The sequence below is a fragment of the Schistocerca nitens genome, chromosome 1 (genome assembly GCF_023898315.1).
Source record: "Schistocerca nitens isolate TAMUIC-IGC-003100 chromosome 1, iqSchNite1.1, whole genome shotgun sequence".
Classification (NCBI taxonomy): domain Eukaryota; kingdom Metazoa; phylum Arthropoda; class Insecta; order Orthoptera; family Acrididae; genus Schistocerca; species Schistocerca nitens.
In genome coordinates, this window is record NC_064614.1 from 1,102,859,759 (window position 1) to 1,102,881,671 (window position 21,913).

Consider the following 21,913-nt stretch of genomic DNA (forward strand, 5'->3'; position numbering starts at 1 on the left):
GAACATTCTAAATCTATAACTAAATTCAAGTGAACCAGTTACCTTCAGCGTGCTACTAAGCACCAAATCCAAACTTATAATTGCGAGGCGCTATTTTCAGCCACTTTAGTAACATAATTTCATGGCCGTTCCAGAACATAACTCACCTCGCCACCACTGCAGTGAATGTTTTTCTGGCCACTAGCACGAGCAACTGCAACAGTCAACAGTCCATAAGTACACAATAACATTCACCGTATGTAGGAGGAGGAACCCACACGAAAGCTTGGCGATTAATTTTTTCTTCTTCGTGTGAAATTCACACGCCATCCATCCACATAGCTCTCGAGGTATTAGCAAATCCTGGTCGCACTGGCCAGCCGTGTCAATACAACTTTAATACTTTCCGGCACCGGTCCATGCTGCTTCGTTGCTCCAACTCAACTGGTCCTCACGTGACATGGTGTCGCCAGCTCCCCACAACGACGTAATCGAAAGCACGTCACGTCACGGACTGACTCGGCTCATGCGCGGACATACTCTCTTCGACTTGCACACTCGCGCCCCCATAATCAGCCTGCCTCAAAGACGCAAAGGGAACAAGGCAAAGGGACAACGATCAAAGATGGAAGTAAGACTCGATATCGCCTGACGCCAGAAACCCACCGGCTCAAAACCTACTCTGTAAGTAATAAATAGCGCAGAATGTTGTATTGCATACAGATCTCATTCCATTATAAATATTGCTGTTTTTCTTGTGTACTTCAGTCCTAAGGATGGTTTGATGCAACAATCAACGTTAGTCTACCCGATGTAAGTCACTTCATGTCCGATTAACTACTGCAACCATTATTCGTCCATCTGAACCAGCCATCTGCGTTCATCTGTTGGTCTCCCTACAAAGCTTTTACTCCCCTCCCCCCGCCCCTCGCATCCCACGCATCCTCTCGCCTCCCCCCACAGGCAATAGTTCGTGCCGGCCGGTGTGGCCGTGCAGTTCTAGGCGCTTCGGTCTGGAACCGCGTGACCGCTACGGCCGCAGGTTCGAATCCTGCCTCGGGCATGGATGTGTGTGATGTCCTTAGGTTAGTTAGGTTTAAGTAGTTCTAAGTTCTAGGGGACTTATGACCACAGATGTTAAGTCCCATAGTGCTCAGAACCACCAATAGTTCGTTCCATTACCAAACTGATATTTCCTTGTTACCTTAAGATGCATTTTATGAACTAATTCCTTTTTTCAGTCAGGTTGGGTCATATTGAGATTTTTTCCCCAGTTCTATTCAGTAACTCTTCACTACTTACCCGATCTACCAATTTAATTTTAAGCCCTGTTCTGTAGCACCTCATTTCAAAAGATTTTAGCCCGCATCTCGTGGTCGTGCGGTAGCGTTCTCTCTTCCCACGCCCGGGTTCCCGGGTTCGATTCCCGGCGGGGTCAGGGATTTTCTCTGCCTCGTGATGGCTGGGTGTTGTGTGCTGTCCTTAGGTTAGTTCGGTTTAAGTAGTTCTAAGTTCTAGGGGACTTATGACCACAGCAGTTGAGTCCCATAGTGCTCAGAGCCATTTTTTCAAAATATTTTAATTTCTTCGTGTCTAAATTTCCTCTCGTCCATGTTTCAATTCCGTACGGGACTGATACACCATGGTACATAAAACACGTCAGAACACTGCTGCAGAAGAAACGAAAAAAGCATGCCAAATTCAGAGAAACGCAAACTCCTCAAGACTGGCTAAGTTTCACGGAAGCTTGCAGTTTAGAGCGGACGTCAATACGAGATGCTTTTATAGGTTGCACAATGGAACATTGTCTCAAAATATGGTAGAAAATCCAAAGAGATTCTGGTCGTATGTAAGGTACACCAGTGGCAAAAAACAGTCAATACCGTCACTGCGCGATAGCGATGGAAATGTTACCGATAATGGTGATACTAATGCGGAGTTACTAAATACAGTTTTCTGTAATTCCTTCACGAAAGAAGACGAAGTAAATATTCCAGAATTCAAAACCAGAACAGCTGTTAGCATGAGTGACATAAAAGTAGATATCTTAGGCGAAACAACTCAAATCACTTAAGAGAGGCAAGTCTTCCGGTCCAGATGGTATACCAATCAGGTTCCTTTCAGAGTATGCAGACACAATAGCTCCTTTCTTACCAATCATATACAACCGCTTACTTGACGAAAGGTGTGTTCCTAAGGACTGCAAAGTAGCACAGGTCACACCAATATTCAAGAAAGGAAATAGGGGTAACCCACTGAGTTACAGACCCATATTACTGACCTCACTTTGCAGTAGGATTTTGGAGTATATACCGTACTCGAACATTATGAATCACTTGATGAAAATGACTTCTTGATACATAACCAACACGGATTCAGAAAATATCGTTCTTGTGCAACACAGCTAGCTCTTCATTCCCATGAAGTAATGAGTGCTGTCGACAAGGGATCTCAGATCTATTCCATATTCTAGATTTACAGAAGGCTTTTGATACCGTTCCTCACAAGCAACTATTAATCAAATGGCTCTGAGCACTATGGGACTTAACATCTTAGGTCATCAGTCCCCTAGAACTTAGAACTACTTAAACCTAACTAACCTAAAGACATCACACACATCCATGCCCGAGGCAGGATTCGAACCTGCGACCGTAGCAGTCCCGCGGTTCAACTATTAATCAAATTGCGTGCATGTGGAGTATCGTCTCAGTTGTGTGACTGGATTCGTGATTTCCTCTCAGAGAGTTCACAGTTCGTAGTGATAGACGGTAAATCATCGAGTAGAACAGAAGTGATATCTGGCGTTCCGCAAGGTAGTGTCATAGGCCTTCTGGTGTTCCTGGTTTACATAAATGATCTAGGTGATAATCTGAGCAGCCCCCTTAGATTGTTTGCAGATGCTGTAATTTACCAACATCATCATCATCATCATCATCATTTAAGACTGATTATGCCTTTCAGCGTTCAGTCTGGAGCATAGCCCCCTTGTAAAATTCCTCCACGATCCCGTATTAAGTGCTAACATTGGTGCCTCTTCTGATGTTAAACCTATTACTTCAAAATCATTCTTAACCGAATCCAGATACATTCTCCTTGGTCTGCCCCGACTTCTCCTACCCTCTACTGCTGAACCCATGAGTCTCTTGGGTAACCTTGCTTCTCCCATGCGTGTAACATGACCCCACCATCTAAGCCTGTTCGCCCTGACTGCTACATCTATAGAGTTCATTCCCAGTTTTTCTTTGATTTCCTCATTGTGGACACCCTCCTGCCATTGTTCCCATCTACTAGTACCTGCAATCATCCTAGCTACTTTCATATCCGTAACCTCAACCTTGTTGATAAGGTAACCTGAATCCACCCAGCTTTCGCTCCCATACAACAAAGTTGGTCGAAAGATTGAACGGTGCACAGATAACTTAGTCTTGGTACTGACTTCCTTGTTGCAGAAGAGAGTAGATCGTAGCTGAGCGCTCACTGCATTAGCTTCGCTACACCTCGCTTCCAGTTCTTTCACTATGTTGCCATCCTCTGAGAATATGCATCCTAAGTACTTGAAACCGTCCACCAGTTCTAACTTTGTTCCTCCTATTTGGCACTCAATCCGTTTATATTTCTTTCCCACTGACATTACGTTTCTTTTGGAGATGCTAATCTTCATACCATAGTCCTTACATTTCTGATCTAGCTCTGAAATATTACTTTTCAAACTTTCAATCGAATCTGCCATCACAACTAAGTCATCCACATATGCAAGACTCCTTATTTTGTGTTCACATATCTTAATCTCACCCAGCCAGTCTATTGTCTTCAACATATGATCCATAAATAATATGAACAACAGTGGAGACAGGTTGCAGCCTTGTCTTACCCCTGAAACTACTCTGAACCATGGACTCAATTTACCGTCAACTCTAACTGCTGCCTGACTTTCCATGTAAAGACCTTTAATTGCTTGCAAAAGTTTGCCTCCTATTCCATAATCTCGTAGAACAGACAATAACTTCCTCCTAGGACCCCGGTCATATGCCTTTCTAGATCTATAAAGCATAGATACAATTCCCTGTTCCACTCATAACACTTCTCCATTATTTGCCGTAAGCTAAAGATCTGGTCCTGACAACCTCTAAGAGGCCTAAATCCACACTGATTTTCATCCAGTTGGTCTTTAACTAATACTCGCACTTTCCTTTCAACAATACCCGAGAAGATTTTACCCACAACGCTGATTAAAGAGATACCTCTGTAGTTGTTACAATCTTTTCTGTTTCCATGTTTAAAGATTGGTGTGATTACTGCTTTTGTCCAGTCTGATGGAACCTGTCCCGACTCCCAAGCCATTTCAGTTATCCTGTGTAGCCATTTAAGACCTGACATTCCACTGTATTTGATGAGTTCCGACTTAATTTCATCCACCCCAGCTGCTTTATTGCACTGCAATCTATTGACCATTTTCTCCACTTCCTCAAATGCGATTCTATTTCCATCATCATTCCTATCCCATTATACCTCGAAATCTGAAACATTACTGATCGTATTTTCACCTACATTGAGCAACTCTTCAAAATATTCCCTCCATCTGCCGAAGGCATCCACAAGATTCACCAGCAGTTTTCCTGACCTGTCCAAAATACTTGTCATTTCCTTCCTACCTCCCTTTCGAAGATTCCTAATTACACTCCAGAATGGTTTTCCAGCAGCTTGACCCATGGTCTCCAACCTGTTTCCATAGTCTTCTCAAGATTTCTTCTTGGATGCTGCAGACGATCAATTCCAATTACAAAATGATCTAGAGAGAATTTCTGTATGGTGCGAAAAGTGGCAATTGCCACTAAACAAAGAAAAGTGCGAGGTCATCCATATGGGTACTAAAAGAAATCCGATAAATTTTGGATATATGATAAATCGCACAAATCTAAGGGCTGTCAGTTCGACTAAATACCTAGGAATTAAAATTACGAACAACTTAAATTGGAAAGACCACATAGATAATATTGTTGGGAGGGCGAACAAAGACTGCGCTTTGTTGGCAGAATACTTAGAAGATGCGACAAACCCAGTAAAGAGACAGGCTACATTACACTTGTCCGTCTTCTGCTGGAATATTGCTGCGCGGTGTGGGATCCTTACCAGGTGAAATTGACGGAGGAGGGGTGAGAGTGTCACTGATATGATACGCGATTTGGGGTGACAGTCACAGAAACAAGGCGGTTTTCTTTGCGGATAGATCTATTTACGAAATTTCAATCACCAACTTTCTCCTACGAATGTGAAAATATTTTGTTGACACCCACCTACGTAGGGAGAAATGATCATCATAATAAAATGAGAGAAATCAGAGCTCGAACGGAAAGATTCCGCTGCAGAGTGAAAATCTCATTCTGGAAACATCCCCCAGGCTGTGGCTAAGCCATGTCTCCGCAATATCCTTTCTTTCAGGAGTGCTAGTTCTGCAGGGTTCGCAGGAGAGCTTCTCTTAAGTTTGGAGGGTAGGAGACGAGGTACTGGCAGAAGTAAAGCTGTGAGGACGGGGCGTGAGTCGTGCTTGGGTAGCTCAGTTGGTAGAGCACTTGCCCGCGAAAGGCAAAGGTCCCGAGTTCGAGTCTCGGCCCGGCACACAGTTTTAATCTGCCAGGAAGATTAAGGTGTTTCTTTCTTCCGCGCATTATTCGAGAGTGGAATGGTAGAGAAGTAGTATGAAAATGGTTCGATGAACCCTCTGCCAGGCACTTTAGTGTGAATTGCATAGTAACCATGTAGATGTAGATATAGACATGGTTATGCTTGAGACAATTGCCTTCGGGAAATGCTTCCGAACGCTTACATTTATATACGAAGTTAGAAAATTGCTCTCTGTCAGAAACGTTTTTCTTACTATTGGCTCTCATGCGTTTTATATCGTCTACTTCGAATATCAAAAATGTTTTTATGGCCCGAATAGCAGAACTGAACTACTACTTTAAGTGTATCGTATGGTAGACTAATTTCCTCAGCATCGCCTAATTGACTTCGGCTGTATTCCATTAAAGTTGTTTTACCTCAGCTCATGTTCATCCTGTAACTTTTTTCTAGATAATATTCGTTCCGTTTAACTGTTCTTCCACGTCCTAACCATCTCTGACAGAATTACCACAACATTAGGAAATATCAAAGTTTATTTTATTCTCCCTGAACTTCAATCCCTTTCTCAGACTTCCCCTTGGTTTATTTTACTGCTTTCTCAATATACGGATTGAATAACATCGGGGATAATGTACATCCTTGTCTCAACCCGTTTCTCAACACGTCCTTTCCTTTCATGTCCGTAGACTCTTATAACTCCAGTCTATATTCTCTACAAGTTGTAGGAAACACTTCATTCAGTGTTCTTTAACAGTGCCATATACATAACTGCAAAGAATGTGTTCTATTCTGACATTGCCAAAAGGTTTCTCGAAATCCGTAAATTCTATAAAAACGCCTTTGCCTTCCTTTTACATATCTTCTAAGGTATGTCGTAATGTCCGTACTGCCTCACGTGTTGCAAATTTCTTCGAAACACAAACTGATCTTCCCCGTGGTCGGTGCCTTCAGGTTTTCCATTCTTCTATAAATAATTCGAGTCAATATCTTGTAACCATGACTTAATAAACAGAAAGTTCGATAACATTGACACCTGGCTTTTTGGGATTGGAATTATTCCATTCTTCTTGGAGTCAGAGGGTATTTCGCTTGTCTCCACAAAGAAATCAGCAGTTTTCAAGGAATATCACTTACTCAAGGGCCTTTGTTCGTACCTGTACCTGTCTGTGCTCTGGCAAATTCTTCTCTCAGTATCATTTAATTGATTTTGACCTACTTCCTCGTCTCTTTCTATATTACTGCTTTGAAGTCCAGTTCCCTTATATAGTCATCTGTATATTACTTCTAACTTTGTTTTCCCCTTCGCTTAATACTGACTTGCTGTCTGAGATCTTGGTTTTCAAACAGCTGTTCCCCTTTTCTCCAAAGACAACTTTAATCTTTTTTTTAGCCTGTATCTATCTTTCCTCGGTTATGCATATTACTATAGTCTTGTACTTTTCTTTTAGCCATTTGTCCTTAGCATTTTGCATTTCCTATCAGTCCCATTTTCAGACGCCTGTATTGTCTTTGACCAGCTTCGTTTACTATATTTTTATATGTTCTTCTTTCTTAAATTCAGTATCTCCTGTTTTATCCAAGAATGTCTAGTAGACCTTACCTTTTTACCAATTAGATCGTTACCGACTGTTTCATTGCATATAACAATTGTGTGTTCCTTGAGACATGCAAATGTTATCTTCTTACTTAATTTTTTTTCTTTGTGGCGCTCATAATGTGCATAAAGAACATACTAAAAAGCACCACCAATGTACTGTAACCGTAGGGATGGGTGAGGTTTAAGGATCACGTTTAAAAATTTTTCTAGAGTAACTCAAAAAACTGATATACTAGTTCAGTCGACGAAAATCTTTGGGGTAGAATTCGTGTAGTCGCAAAATTCTGTACAGTGGCAGGAGGGAGTGTTTTGAACAACGTACTGTAAATGGCGACAGGTGGACAGAAGAGTGCGGGAGGTGGTCGGTAGCGTTTGAAGATCATTTTCTTATGCTTTTTTGAGTCACTCAACCGCTGCTTCTAGAGAAAAGCTGGCCGTAGTGGCCGAGCAGTTCTAGGCGCTACAGTCCGGAACCGCGCGACAGCTACGGTCGCAGGTTCGAATCCTGCCTCGGGCACGGATGTGTGTGATGTCCTTAGGTTAGTTAGGTTTAAGTAGTTCTAAGTTCTAGGGGACTGATGACCTCAGCAGTTGAGTCCCATAGTGCTCAGAGCCATTTGATGTTTATTTCCTAGAGAAAATTCCCTTTACAAAATTAGACTCCATTAAATTCCCTCCAAAACATGTCCTATTCGCTTTTTTCTTTATGGCCAATAGTTTCCGCGTCACAGGGGATGGAAAAATTGCAAATTATTAAAAACAGTTTTAATGTTAAAAAATTAATGTTTGTTGTTAAATGATGGTGTTTAAAAACAAATTTCAAAAGTGCGTGCACGTTTATTTGCGCGCAGAGCCATATTAACGAATAAATTATATTTGGGTTTAAGTTAGTTAAATTTTGTACCGAGAAATATCTTTGCTAGAAGCCGTTGTTTCGAGTTATTAGAGAGAAATTCAAAAAATTTGCATCTTATGTAACCCACCCCCTCTCCCCAAACCACAAAAACACACACACACACACACACACACACACACACACACACACACACACACACACACACACATACACACACACAAACACTCACTCACTCACTCAGACTCACACTGAAAACCCACCGGTCTGGATTTTTAGTATGTTCTTCATGGCATTCTTTCCCACCTTTGTACTGAAATTTGCGACTGCAGGAATAATTTCTCCTAATCATACAATGTAAACTTTCACGGCCGGTATTGACTTCACTTAAAACTTCCGGGCTGATAGGCCGTGGTCGAAGTATAAAACTGTCTCCTAACGTTTCGTCTCCGACTGCGGGAGACATCATCGGAGGTAAAGCGGCGAACTGCAGTTCGCCGCTTTACCTCCGATGATGTCTCCCGCAGTCGGAGACGAAACGTTAGGAGACAGTTTTATACTTCGACCACGGCCTATCAGCCCGGAAGTTTTAAGTGAAATTTCTCCTAATTTTCCTTCGTTCACTGCATTACTGTAATAGTGTTCTTCGGAAGGGTTGACGTCTGTTTACCTTCAACGAGCAACCACTATCCGTGAAAATCAAAATGTTTCTTACAGTAGGATTGTGGAAACTAAAAATATGTCTGCCAGTATGGAGAACAGCAAAATGTTGTGGTGTGGGAACCTTAACACGAAAAGCTAATTCATATAATGTATTTTGTTGACTCCAATCGGTCATAACACAATTTTGTTCTATGGAATTGAGATTTTAGTTAAACCGAGCAACAGGGTATAACATGTGTGTTCACTCGGGAACTATAGGCTCACATGGAGAAATCCATGTTCATCGACGTGTTGTAAGTTTAATGTGTCTCGTATTGAAGTGCCACTAGTCACTTTAAACTTATGAAGGCTCTTTAGGCCACGTTTTCAAAGGCCGTCTTTTCGTCTGTTGGTGCTTACTTCTTCACACTGACGGAGCTCGCTGCTGGACTCTGATTTATCAGGCGAAGCTGCGGCCACCACGTGGTTTTGCAAGGTTTACAGTTTGCATCTGTATGTTCAAATATTCCGACATGTATCTTCCTACCATATATATTTTCTAGACAGTTTGTGCTTTTTGGTGTGTCCATGTGGGCCCCCCACTTAACTGATTAATGTATACGTTGAGTACATTCCATCCTAGCTTGAAGTCATTTATTATTTTTAAGTGCCCATCATATACCCAATGTGTACATATCACGATTCCAAGACATTACCACTCCTCGTCCAAGTGAGTTAAGGTCAGCACAGGTAATTAATTTAGACCAATAAGGCACTAACAAGGGAACCTCCCCATCGCACCCCCCTCAGATTTAGTTATAAGTTGGCACAGTAGATAGGCCTTGAAAAACTGAACACAGATCAATCGAGAAAACAGGAAGAAGTTGTGTGGAACCATGAAAAAATAAGCAAAATATACAAACTGAATAGTCCATGCGCATGATATGCAACATTTAGGATAATATGCGTTCAAGAGCGCCGTGGTCCCGTGGTTAGCGTGAGTAGCTGTGGAACGAGAGGTCCTTGGTTCAAGTCTTCCTTGGAGTGAAAAATTTAATTTTTTTTTCAGTTTATGTGACAAACTCTTACGTTTTCATCACTTTTTTGGGAGTGATTATCACATCCACAAGAAAACCAAAATCGGGCAAGGTAGAAGAATCTTTTTACCCATTCACCAAGTGTGCAAGTTAGGTGGATCGACAACATATTCCTGTCATGTAACGCACACGCCGTCACCAGTGTCGTATAGAATACATCAGACGTGTTTTCCTGTGGAGGAATCGGTTGACCTATGACCTTGCGATCAAATGTTTTCGGTTCCCATTGGAGAGGCACGTCCTTTCGTCTACTAATCGCACGGTTTTGCGGTGCGGTTGCAAAATACAGACACTAAACTTATTACAGAGAATAGAGACGTCAATGAACGAACGGACAGACCATAACTTTGCAAAAATAAAGTAAGTAAACTTTTCGCTCGAGGGCAGACTTAAACCAAGGACCTCTCGCTCCGCAGCTGCTCATGCTAACCACAGGACCACGGCGCTCTTGTGCCCACGTTGTCCTTGATGTTGCATATGGTACCCATGGACTACTCAGTTTGTATATTTTGCTTATTTTTTCATAGTTCCACACAACTTCTTCCTGTTTTCTCGATTGATCTGTGTTCAGTTTTTCAAGGCCTATCCATTGTGCCAAATTATAAGTAAATCTGAGGGGGGTGCGATGGGGAGTTTCCCTTGTAAGATTCTTAAAAGCACTGTCTGAAATGCCTAAGATGACTGTACATGTGTTAGTGCCTTAAAGCTCCTGGGATACCGCAATATTACGTTTGGAAGCTTGAACTAAGCAGGATAAATACCCACAGCTGACAGTGGAAATTCCTGTCGAGTGTGAAACCCGGCGTGAGGCTTTTCCCCGGTACTCAGCGGTTATTATCTATTTGTGACTTCGCCGTTTGATATTGCTGCGGGTGATACAGGGCTCCTTGTGGACAGGTTAGACAGACAGTGTTGATACACAAACAAACGGGGCATCATTGTTGCCGGTGCGTTTATGAGCACGTACTAACACAATAACTCCTTTCTGCCATTCTGTAACTTCTCCACGGCAACGCATCTTATTACGCTGTATCCATGCTACTGACTGTAAAAGATACACATCAGTGTCGCGGTCATTCTTGGTGGGCCGCATGATTGTGTGGTACAATCTACAGAGCTCCAAGGGTGAGAGTAATTTTTACTGGTGACTTGTAAAAGATGTATATTTACCGAATGTTACCTTATGGCGTCCATGTTGGACTGTGGTTTGGAAACTGCGATTGTTTATGGCATAAAAGCTAAATTAAAAAAAAAGTGTCTGCGTCGCTCGTTTTCTGTTTCCTCCGACGATAGATTACATCGTTATTTTCAGGTGGATCACAGGATTACATCATATTTTTATATGAATTTTCGCTCATAGCCGCTGATTCCGCTAAATGTCCCTCTGCAGCTGACAACAGTGATCCCCTTCAATTTACAATTATATTCTTGTTTGCTGGTTGTAGCGAGTTCTGTGCTTAGCGTTTCATTTTGCTATCGACAGGATACATTCTGCAATTCTTAACAAAAGACGGCACTAGAATTACAAATGATAACGTTAAAGATACTTAAAATATTTTCCAGCTGGAAGAAACCCAAGAGTCATCATCAATGCGCGTGTTCATCTTTACATGTCACACAATGGCGAGACCACCGACGGCGAAACCACAACATAAACTGACCAAAGATTGTAGAAATATCGAAATTTATTACCTTGTAAGGGTAAGAGAATACGTTACCAGATTGCATTTCGAATCAATGATACTGACAAAAACACACTAAATGTTTAAATTCTTACAAACGTTTTGATAAAGAATACAATTGTTGAAAAATTAAAAAAAAGCAAAAAATTTTAAAAATAATAAAAACTGCGTGACTATACTTCAGCATACACCAGGGATGTTCAAAAGGAAAGATGCGAAACAACACCGTGGAGTTTTCACTGAAAAGTAATGAAGCCTGAGCAAAATAATCCCACCGTTCCATGAGGCGAAGGATTCCCTGATCCCAGAATTCCTGTGGTGGGCGTCGAAAAATACGGCGAGCATCACATTGCCTGCTGTAGCCAGAGCTTTGGATGTTTTAGGGGGAGGTGACGACGTATGCTTCGCGTCCCTAGGTGTCTCACTACATCATCCCAAAGCGGCGCATGTAAATTTCAGCGGGTTCGGTTGTTACTGCGTTTCGCACCTTTTCATTTGAACAAGCGTTATATATTTCTTAATGTAGCAGATGAGGCAGCGGAAATTATTAAATACAATTCTGGAGTGAATAAAAAGTTTTCTGTGTTTGATCCTGCGGAATTCATTGACTTTCTCGTAGTGGCATTGTTGTTGTTGTTGTTGTTGTGGTCTTCAGTCCTGAGGTTGGTTTGATGCAGTTCTCCATGCTACTCTATCCTGTGCAAGCTTCTTCATCTCCCAGTACCTACTGCAGCCTACATACTTCTGAATCTGCTTAGTGTATTCATCTCTTGGTCCCCCTCTACGATTTTTATCCTCCACGCTGCCCTCCAGTAGTAAATTTGTGATCCCTTGACGCCTCAGAACATGTACTACCAACCGATCCCTTCTTCTAGTCAAGTTGTGCCACAAACTCCTCCCCAATTTTATTCAATACCTCCTCATTAGTTATGTGATCTAACCATCTAATCTTCAGCATTCTTCTGTAGCACCACATTTCGAAAGCTTCTATTCTCTTCTTGTCCAAACTATTTATCGTCCATCTTTCACTTCCATACATGGCTACACTCCATACAAATACTTTCAGAAACGACTTCCTGACACTTAAATCTATACTCGATGTTAACAAATTTCTCTTCTTCAGAAACGCTTTCTTTGCCATTGCCAGTCTACGTTTTATATCCTCTGTACTTCGACCATCGTCAGTTATTTTGCTCCCCAAATAGCAAAACTCCTTTGCTACTTTAAGTGTGTCATTTCCTAATCCAATTCTCTCAGCATCACCCGACTTCATTCGACTACATTCCATTATCCTCGTTTTTCTTTTGTTGATGTTCATCTTATACCCTCCTTTCAAGACACTGTCAATTCCGTTCAACTGCTCTTGCAAGTCCTTTGCCGTCTCTGACAGAATTACAATGTCATCGCCGAACCTGAAAGTTTTTATTTCTTCTCCATGGATTTTAATGCCTACTCCGAACTTTTCTTTTGTTTCCTTTACTGCTTGCTCAATATACAGATTGAATAACATCGGGAAGATGCTACAACCCTGTCTCACTCCCTTCCCTTTCACGTCCTTTGACTCTTACAACTGCCATCTGCTTTCTGTACAAATTGTAAATAGCCGTTCGTTCCCTGTATTTTACCCCTGTCACCTTCAGAATTTGAAAGAGAGTATTTTAGTCAACATTGTCAAAAGCTTTCTCTAAGTCTACAAATGCTAGAAATGTAGGTTTGCCTTTCCTTAATCTTTCTTTTAGATAAGTTAAGTTGAGGATATTTCACTTTCAATGATAAAGTGTACAAACAGCCAAATTGCTTAGCAATGGCATACAGCATATCTGGGGCCACAGCTGACATCTTCCTGTTATATAATGAGAAAAAATTATTTAACTGTAGGATACCATGTTTTCAAGACATTAAGGTCTACAGACGATATCTGTATGACACATTATTAATAGCCGGCCGAAGTGGCCGTGCGGTTAAAGGCGCTGCAGTCTGGAATCGCAAGACCGCTACGGTCGCAGGTTCGAATCCTGCCTCGGGCATGGATGTTTGTGATGTCCTTAGGTTAGTTAGGTTTAACTAGTTCTAAGTTCTAGGGGACTAATGACCTCAGCAGTTGAGTCCCATAGTGCTCAGAGCCATTTGAACCATTATTAATAGTACTGGGGAAGAACAAGTAAGAAGTGAATGCACTAATTCAACCTTTCAACAGCATGCTGAAGAACATTCATTTCACGTGCAAATATAAAAGTCAGAATTCAATAAATTTTCTTGACTTCATCACTAGAGATACAGCGAACATATTCTTAGCAACTACTGACAATCCACTACTACAGAAATACAATGGTTCGTCATGCCCCCTCACACACACACACACACACACACACACACACACACACACACACACACACACACACACACCAATTAACAGTATGCAGATCAGTGTTATACAGAGCACAAGAAATGCCATTGGAAAACGAAATTCTCCAAACTGAAATTAGAATAATTAAAAAAACGGAAACTGATTCAAAGAAGAAGAAAGTCTTAGAAATTTACGAAAAGAATAGGTAGAAACAAAAATAAGAACGATAACTGAACCGTCACCAGAACGTATCCATTACCCACCCTGATACTTTTTTCACCAGCAATAAATTATGTAATCGACTACCACACAACATAAAAGACAAGAAATGCATTTTTTGAATCTGAATAGCTTAGAAGGTTAAGTGCAATGAATGATCAGTTCAAAATGGTTCAAATGGTTCTGAGCACTATGGGACTCAACTGCTGAGGTCATTAGTCCCCTAGAACTTAGAACTAGTTAAACCTAACTAACCTAATGACATCACAAACATCCATGCCCGAGGCAGGATTCGAACCTGCGACCGTAGCGGTCTCGCGGTTCCAGGCTGCAGCGCCTTTAACCGCACGGCCACTTCGGCCGGCTGAATGATTAGTGCAGTATATGGGTCAAGCAGGACTTAATTTACAAAAGACATAAAAACATTTTGGCACAAAACCTAAATAATCCTGCCATAGCCACTGACAATAAAAACACAGACAATAATCTAATATTTCATAGCCGGCCGCGGTGGCCATGCGGTTCTAGGCGCTGTATTCCGGAACCACGCAACTGCTACGGTCACTGGTTCGAATCCTGCCTCTGGCATGGATGTGTGTGATGTCTTTAGGTTACTTAGGTCTAAGTAGTTCTAAGTTCTAGGGGACTGATGACCTCAGATGTTAAGTCCCATAGTGCTCAGAGCCATTTGAACCATTTTGAATATTTCATAAACTAAACAAAGACCACATACTGCAGATCCGTAATGAATGCGAAATTTTTTTCGCAATTAAAACATTGGTGGAACATTTTCAGTGACACAGAGTCAATGACCATCTTTTGTTGCTTGTCAAGCATACTAGATAATGCACAATAACGTATGCTGCCACTTACTTTAGAGTGGTCTAAATCAAGAAACCAACTCCCAAATCACCAAACACTAACCGGTACATTAAAAGATGAATGTGCTGAAATATGGATTTATAAGTCTTTTATTTTTTATTTGTCTTTTTCCCTTATTTTTTCGTTTTCATTTGTAAAGATTTAAGCTCGTAATTTATTGTTATGTAACTTCTATATAAAATTTAAGCTGCTAGTGAATGCTCTTTGAATTCCAAGACACTGTATTTCTACACTGGCAAACTTCGTGACGACTCCCAGCGATCATTCTATTGGACCATATTGTATGTAGTTTTACTAATGCCTAAAATTTGTAATTTGAATGCCGTATTATGCAACAAGTAGTAAATAAAAGTAAATGTCGTGTGACGAGGGCCTCCCGTCGGGCAGACCGTTCGCCGGGTGCAAGTCTTTTGATTTGACGCCACTCCGGCTACTTGCTCGTCGATGGGGATGCAATGATGGTGATTAGGACAACACAACACCCAGTCCCTCAGCGGAGAAAATCACTGACCCAGCCGGGAATCGAAACCCGGCCCTTAGAATTGACATTCTCTCGCGCTGACCACTCTTTTTTTTTTTTTTTAATCTCAGTTTTGTTTGTTGTATCTGCTCGGGGCGAACGTCGCAAGACACCCGTTTCATTTCGTCGTTGATCCATTAACCCAGTTTCTTTTTTTTTTTTTATCATTACAGAGGGAAACTAACCCTTTGACCGAACACGCTGAGTTACCGCGCCGGCTTCGCCTTGTGCAAGTCTTTCGATTTGCCGCCACTTCGGCGACTTGCGCGTCGATGGGGATGAAATGATGATGATTAGAACAACACAACACCCTGTACCGGGAATCGAACCCGGGTCCTTAGAATTGACATTCTGTCGCGCTGACCACTCAGCTACCGGGGGCGGACGCAACAAGTAGTGATTAATACCGTAATTGTAGCGATTCAAACTCAAAACAGACAAGTTTTCTACATTCGTTGAATAAAAAATGCAATATAACCACTGACCCACATGAAGATGACAGTATAGGCCATCTAGATGCGTCGTAGGAAAAAATAAAAAATTACTGAAGTATATAGTTGTTTTAATTTACTTTTTATGCTGTGTATTTAATGTACGTAAAAATGTAGCCTTGTGAAACGCTCCAATAATTTCTAATCCCTCCATATGAGGACAAGAACTTTGGGCGCTAGCGAGAGTACAAACAGTCCGCGTGGGAGTATACCGTACTGTCGTACTACAGAGCCGCGGTGGCTTTAGCGTCTGCCGCAGTGCCGCTGATATGACGTCAGCGTGGCGGCGGGCTTTCAGCCCGGCGGCGTTGTCTCGCGTTCCTTGCAGCTGAGTATTATTTTGCATGAAACTGCTGCCTATCAGCTGTGAATCATAAAGTGTTCTTTCATGTTAACAGATAAAAAGTGCGATATTCACTTCGCGCATGCGCGTATCCACATATAGACTCACGCAAACGGAACTTTTATCGCGGCCCCACACGAAAGGCTTACATCGGCATGGTGCTCCGACTGCAACAGAACAAATTACTTAAAAGCTTCGGTGCCATGTATGAAATGTAAAAAAGCATTTCTCTGTAAGTTTATGGCGCGCTACTCGAAAAAAAAATATCGTACAAAGTGAGACAGTTTTGTAGGTTACAAACGCAGCGCGAAGGAATAAGTGAAACATTCTTATCCGCATTTGTAGCAGGTACTGCAGCGAATGATACCGTAAAATCTTGAGACTTAAAAAAATTTCTTGTGATGAGCACAGGGTGAGCTGCGCAAGACGTTTGGTAAACAGGTCGAGATATCGAGACGAGAATTTTGGCGAATGAGAATGTGAAGAGTGGCACCTGATTTTGTTGTACATTTAATTCTTGTAACTCCATTATCAACCGAGATACTGAAGCAAGTGTTGCTTTGTAATGTAACAATATACTTTTTAATGACATTCAAAAGCTCTTGAAATGAGTACAGCGACATAACGCTCTTTGTTGAAACTGTTCCCAAAAGTACCCGAGAAATAAGTTTCATTTTTGTTTCCCTGTTTGTCTTGCTTTTCTTCCTTAATTAATAAAAAATAGAAAATAATTAAAACAGTTGCAGGCAATGACTGGAATTTTTTTCTTTTTTAAGTGTCGGAAGCTATTCTATTTCACATTTTTTCTTTTTGCGTAACAATTTGTGAGAATTTTAAAAATTAAAAAAAAGGAAAATAAAAATAAAAATAAAAACAGTCCAGAACCATGTGAGAGACCAGCACAGTGACATGTGGGGGAGGGGGGGGGGGCGATTAGAGCCCTGCCCACCTTGTCCCCATCCAGTCTGAAGCTGACTGTGTTCGTTCGTTCCTCCCGCTACAAAAATTTTCTGTGTCGTAAAAAGATACACGATAATAATGACAATGGTTCAACACGTCTTGCTATGCAGGGGGCATTAAATCTCATTAAAAAAGAAAAAAGAATGGACAAGCCCACTAACTGATAAATGTTGGTTGGGGTTTGACTCCTAATGCTACCATCATTTTGTTTTCATTTTATTTCACTCATTATAATGTTAAACATTTAATTATAAAACTTAAATATATTTAAACGGTTCACTTTATACGTGTATACAAATGTAAACAATTTAGTTACAATCTACCGTTGTAAGTCAGACTGTTATAGGCTACCACCACATTAGCCGGCCGTTGTGGCCGAGCGGTTCTAGGCGCTACAGTCTGGAACCGTGCGACCGCCACGGTCGCAGGTCCGAATCCTGCCTCGGGCATGGATGTGTGTGATGTCCTTAGGTTAGTTAGGTTTAAGTAGTTCTAAGTTCTAGGGGACTGATGACCTCAGAAGTTAAGTCCCATAGTACTCAGAGCCATTTGAACCACTACATTGTAGTAATAGCTAAAACGGCAACAAGTAGAAAACATTTCACACAATAACGCTGTAGTTCACGAAGGAAAACCATTACGTGTCTGCACTGGTGGTGCGAACTTTTTGTGGAACCCTGTCCACTATCTAGAGAGATTAGGAACATATAGTCGTAAATTGATTTAAAATACTGAATAGTTTGAAAATCGGCCCTCCTTTAATAACTTTTATTAGTCTACTTCATAAGAGAGTACTACTTGGTTTCATAAAATGTTAGCCCTTTGTATCTAAACTGATCCACCTGTAAGCAACCCCATGCAATCTGACTAAGATGATTAAAGTTTCGGATATGCAAAGACTTTCGCTAAGCACAGTAGAACAAAAAGGCGGTGCGGATTAACTGGTGTCAAACAAGACAGTACTGATGTCAGAATCTTCACTATGGACCTCTCGCATATTCTAGCTGTATATGTAACAAAATTTTATCTTATAGATACAACTGGTGCAAAAGAAATATTAGGGCATACGTGCCCTAAGCTACCTGACAATCTGAAAAGTCTTGAGTTTGTGTGGTAGCAGAATTCTCGATGATACCGTATCCACTGACACGCGACTCGAATTTTTACATCAACGCTGACTCATCTGTATGGCAGAGATTATTACTTAATACATCTGTAATCACTGTTTAAGGCAAACTCTTTCACCCCAACTTTGAATACCATTAAAATAAATTGGGTACGTTTCGAGTATGTTGTGCTTAAGTTAACATAGAGTTACGGATCAGGTGGAAAGCTGCATTAAACAAACACCAGGGAAGAGGGTAATAAATCTGCAAGATTCTAACTGTACCCAGCCTGATATAATGATCAATATTCGTGACAGGATTTTATGTTTCATGTATAAACATAATTCAAACAACCTTACGACCCAATCGGATACAATAGACAAATGAAAATCCTAAGACGTTGAGATAAGTCACCTGAAACTCTGGAAAATGGATACTGAGCTCCAGGTATTCTAATGAACTAAGAGTGCGTAAAAAGGCCTGACAATTTCAAAGACAAATATATTTTTATACACAAACTCAGTTCTCCATGATCTGAAAGGTCACGTAAATTACGATCACGTAGTCGCAGCACAGATGTGCAAGCGAGCAACAATCTCTCCATAAACCAGAATGAAGTCCCTTCGATGTCTCCATTTCACAATCGCGAGACACAGCGTCTATAGCTCGAGGAAAACCGGCACGTCCAGTCGTCGCAGGATCACCAAAGGGAGTAGAGTTCCATCGTGTGCTGGACACGATGATCCACAAAACATATTCTGACGCCTAACGTTCTTAGTGTACGGCTCCTGTAGAACCTCACATGGCAAGGCAAGATATACCTCGTGCTATGCTTACGTACTTGTCACATGTCAGAACCGTATCTAGACTTATCAGGGGCCCCGTATCACGTCAACTGCACACGCCCTACACCATTACAGCGCCTCCACCATCTTGAACAGTCCACTGCTGACATGCAGGGTCCGTGGATTCATGAGGTTGTCTCCATATCCGTACAACTCTATCCGCTCGATGCAATTTGAAACGAGACTCGTCCGACCAGGCAACATGTTTCCAGTCATCAACAGTCAAATGCAGATTTTGACGGGGCCAGGCGAGGCTTTGTGACGTGCAGTCATCAAGGGTACACAAGTGGGCCTTCGGCTCCGAAAGCCCATATCGATGATATTTCGGGCCTCTAACAGTTTTTGATGCCCCAGCATTGAAATCTGCAGCAATTTGCTGAAGGGTTGCACTTCTGTCACGTTGAACGATTGTATTCAGTCGTCGCTGGTCCCGTTCTTGCAGGATTTTTTTCCGGCCGCAGCGATGACGGAGATTTGGTCTTTTACCGGATTCCAGATATTCACGATACACCCGTGAAATGGTCGTACGGGAAAATCCCCACATCATCGCTACCTTGGAGATGTGTCCCATCGCTCGTGCGTCAACTATGACACCATGTTCAAACTGACTTTAATCTTGATAACCTGCCGTTTTAGCAACAACAACCGATGTGATAGCTACGCCAGACACTTATTGTCTTGACGTGCATCTTCATGTTTTCGCGACGTAAAGACTGTTCCATAAAATTTCGGGCGTGCAGCCGCATAAATTCAGCTTCTTCTTCTAATATTTCTGCTGAATACCGTCCAGCCATCTTAAAAGTAAGCCGAGGTGACTAACGCCGCAGCACTTGCTCCGTCCTTTTAACTCGAGGACCGAACCACTGCGCATGCGGCCAAAATACACAAGGCGTCAGAGACTTTGACAGGCGGCAAAGACGTGTAATATATGCATGATAATTAAATCTGTGGTTGCGCAGTCGATCCAGACGGTGATATCGATGTTTCACGGGAGCTACACCGTCGCGACCTCTCTGTGATTTAATTATCCCTTTCGTGAGCCGTGGGAAACATTCTTCCCACTACAATGAACTCGCTTCTAGTCCCGTGGGATTCATAGTTCCCACCTCTGTACGGTGCTACTACCTAGTGAACAGTATAGGGTACTACTTCCAATCGGAAGTTCCCGCCGTTTTTGCTCTACTTTCGCGCAGAGGCATTGTATAGCTGTTGCTCTGTAGAGTAGCCTTTCAGTGCTGTTCACGTGACATTTTGTGATGTTTTCCTCAAAGCTATAGTATAAGGTAAATACTTTTGAATTACCCAAATTTATGAAGGAAAACGTAAAATTCGAACCAGGAGAATTCCAGTTTGAAACAAAAGGAGCCATTTCTGCAGTAAAATGAATGGATAACCGTCCAGCCACTTTCCTGCCCTCAATTCATGACCCATGAGAAACAGCCACAGTGAAAAGGAAAAACAAGGATGGTACTAGTACAGAGATTTCTTGTCCTGAAGTTGTGGCAGAATAGAACAAAATAATGGGTGGTGTCGATAAGTTTGATCAATTACGAGAAAGGTATGCTATTGGCAGACGTTCTGTAAAATGGTGGCACAGAATATTGTATTTCCTGGTGGACGTTGCTGCAGTGAACAGTTTTATCCTGTGGAAAATAAGTAAAAGAGAAAGTGGACAGCATGATCAGCTCACGTACAGGATCCATCTAGCCAGACAATTGATCGCTGGCTTCTCATCCCAAAAAAGGCGTGGACAAGAACCTGTCTTTCTGGCAAAAAGGGGTAATAACTGAAGATTTTCGTCATGGGACTGTAGGGGAGCATCAACCCATTTTAGGAGAAACCTACTGGACGTGCCGTCACTGTAGTACCAAAGCTGCGGAAAAGAGCATTCGCTGCGTTTGTACATATTGTCAAATACCACTTTGCATAGACCCATGTTTCAGAAAATTTCATGGCAAGTAATTGTGAACAATCATTGTAACAAGAGAAATAAATTTATCAAATAAATATGACATATATTGAAAAAGTTGTTTTTGTTATTTAACTCCAAGGAAGGGCGGTGGGAAGAATACTTTCCACCTTGTTGTGTGACCTCACTTTCACAGCTGGAGCAAATTTGATATTCTGTATGATAAATATACCTATCTGTTAACTACTCTCTGCTCTCCATTCATTAAAAAAAACTGCTCAATAATATTACCCACGAAAGGGTTATAGAAATAGTCGGATTCCATCATTTTTCCAACTGAAGCCGCTATGTCTATTAATTAAATTCGTCTTCAACCGAATTTCAATTGCTTCGTTCACTACTGAGTACCAGAAAAATGAAGACGAGGCTAAAATTTGGACATTATCGTACACAATAGAGTGCCCGGTGTCAATACGGCGCTCCGCCACCGCAGATTTATTAGGTTGTAAGTGACGGGTGTGCCTGCGGTGCTGTCTGCCTCTATCGTGAACCCTACGTGTCGTCTGTCCGATGTATGAACGGTCGCACTCACCGGGGATCTTATAAACCCTCGGCTTCCGAACCACCAATCATTTCTAACGCCGCGCGGAGTAGAGGAGCGGTCTCGGGCGCCTTGTCACGGTCCACGCGGCTGCGCCGTCGGAGGTTCGAGTCCTTCCTCGGGCATGGGTGTGTATGCTGTGCGTAGCCTAATTAGAGTAAGTAGTGTGTAAGCTTAGGGACCGATGACCCCAGCAGTTTGGTCCCATAAGACCTTAC

The 21,913-nt window shown here is 41.9% G+C and overlaps 1 non-coding gene across 1 annotated transcript; it reads left to right on the forward strand.

Annotated features, from left to right (window-relative positions):
• The first annotated feature begins 5,521 nt into the window (after positions 1 to 5,521).
• On the forward strand, positions 5,522 to 5,596 carry Trnas-cga (transfer RNA serine (anticodon CGA)). Its single transcript has one exon. It is a non-coding gene; the product is annotated as a tRNA-Ser (tRNA).
• Positions 5,597 to 21,913: the final 16,317 nt, after the last annotated feature.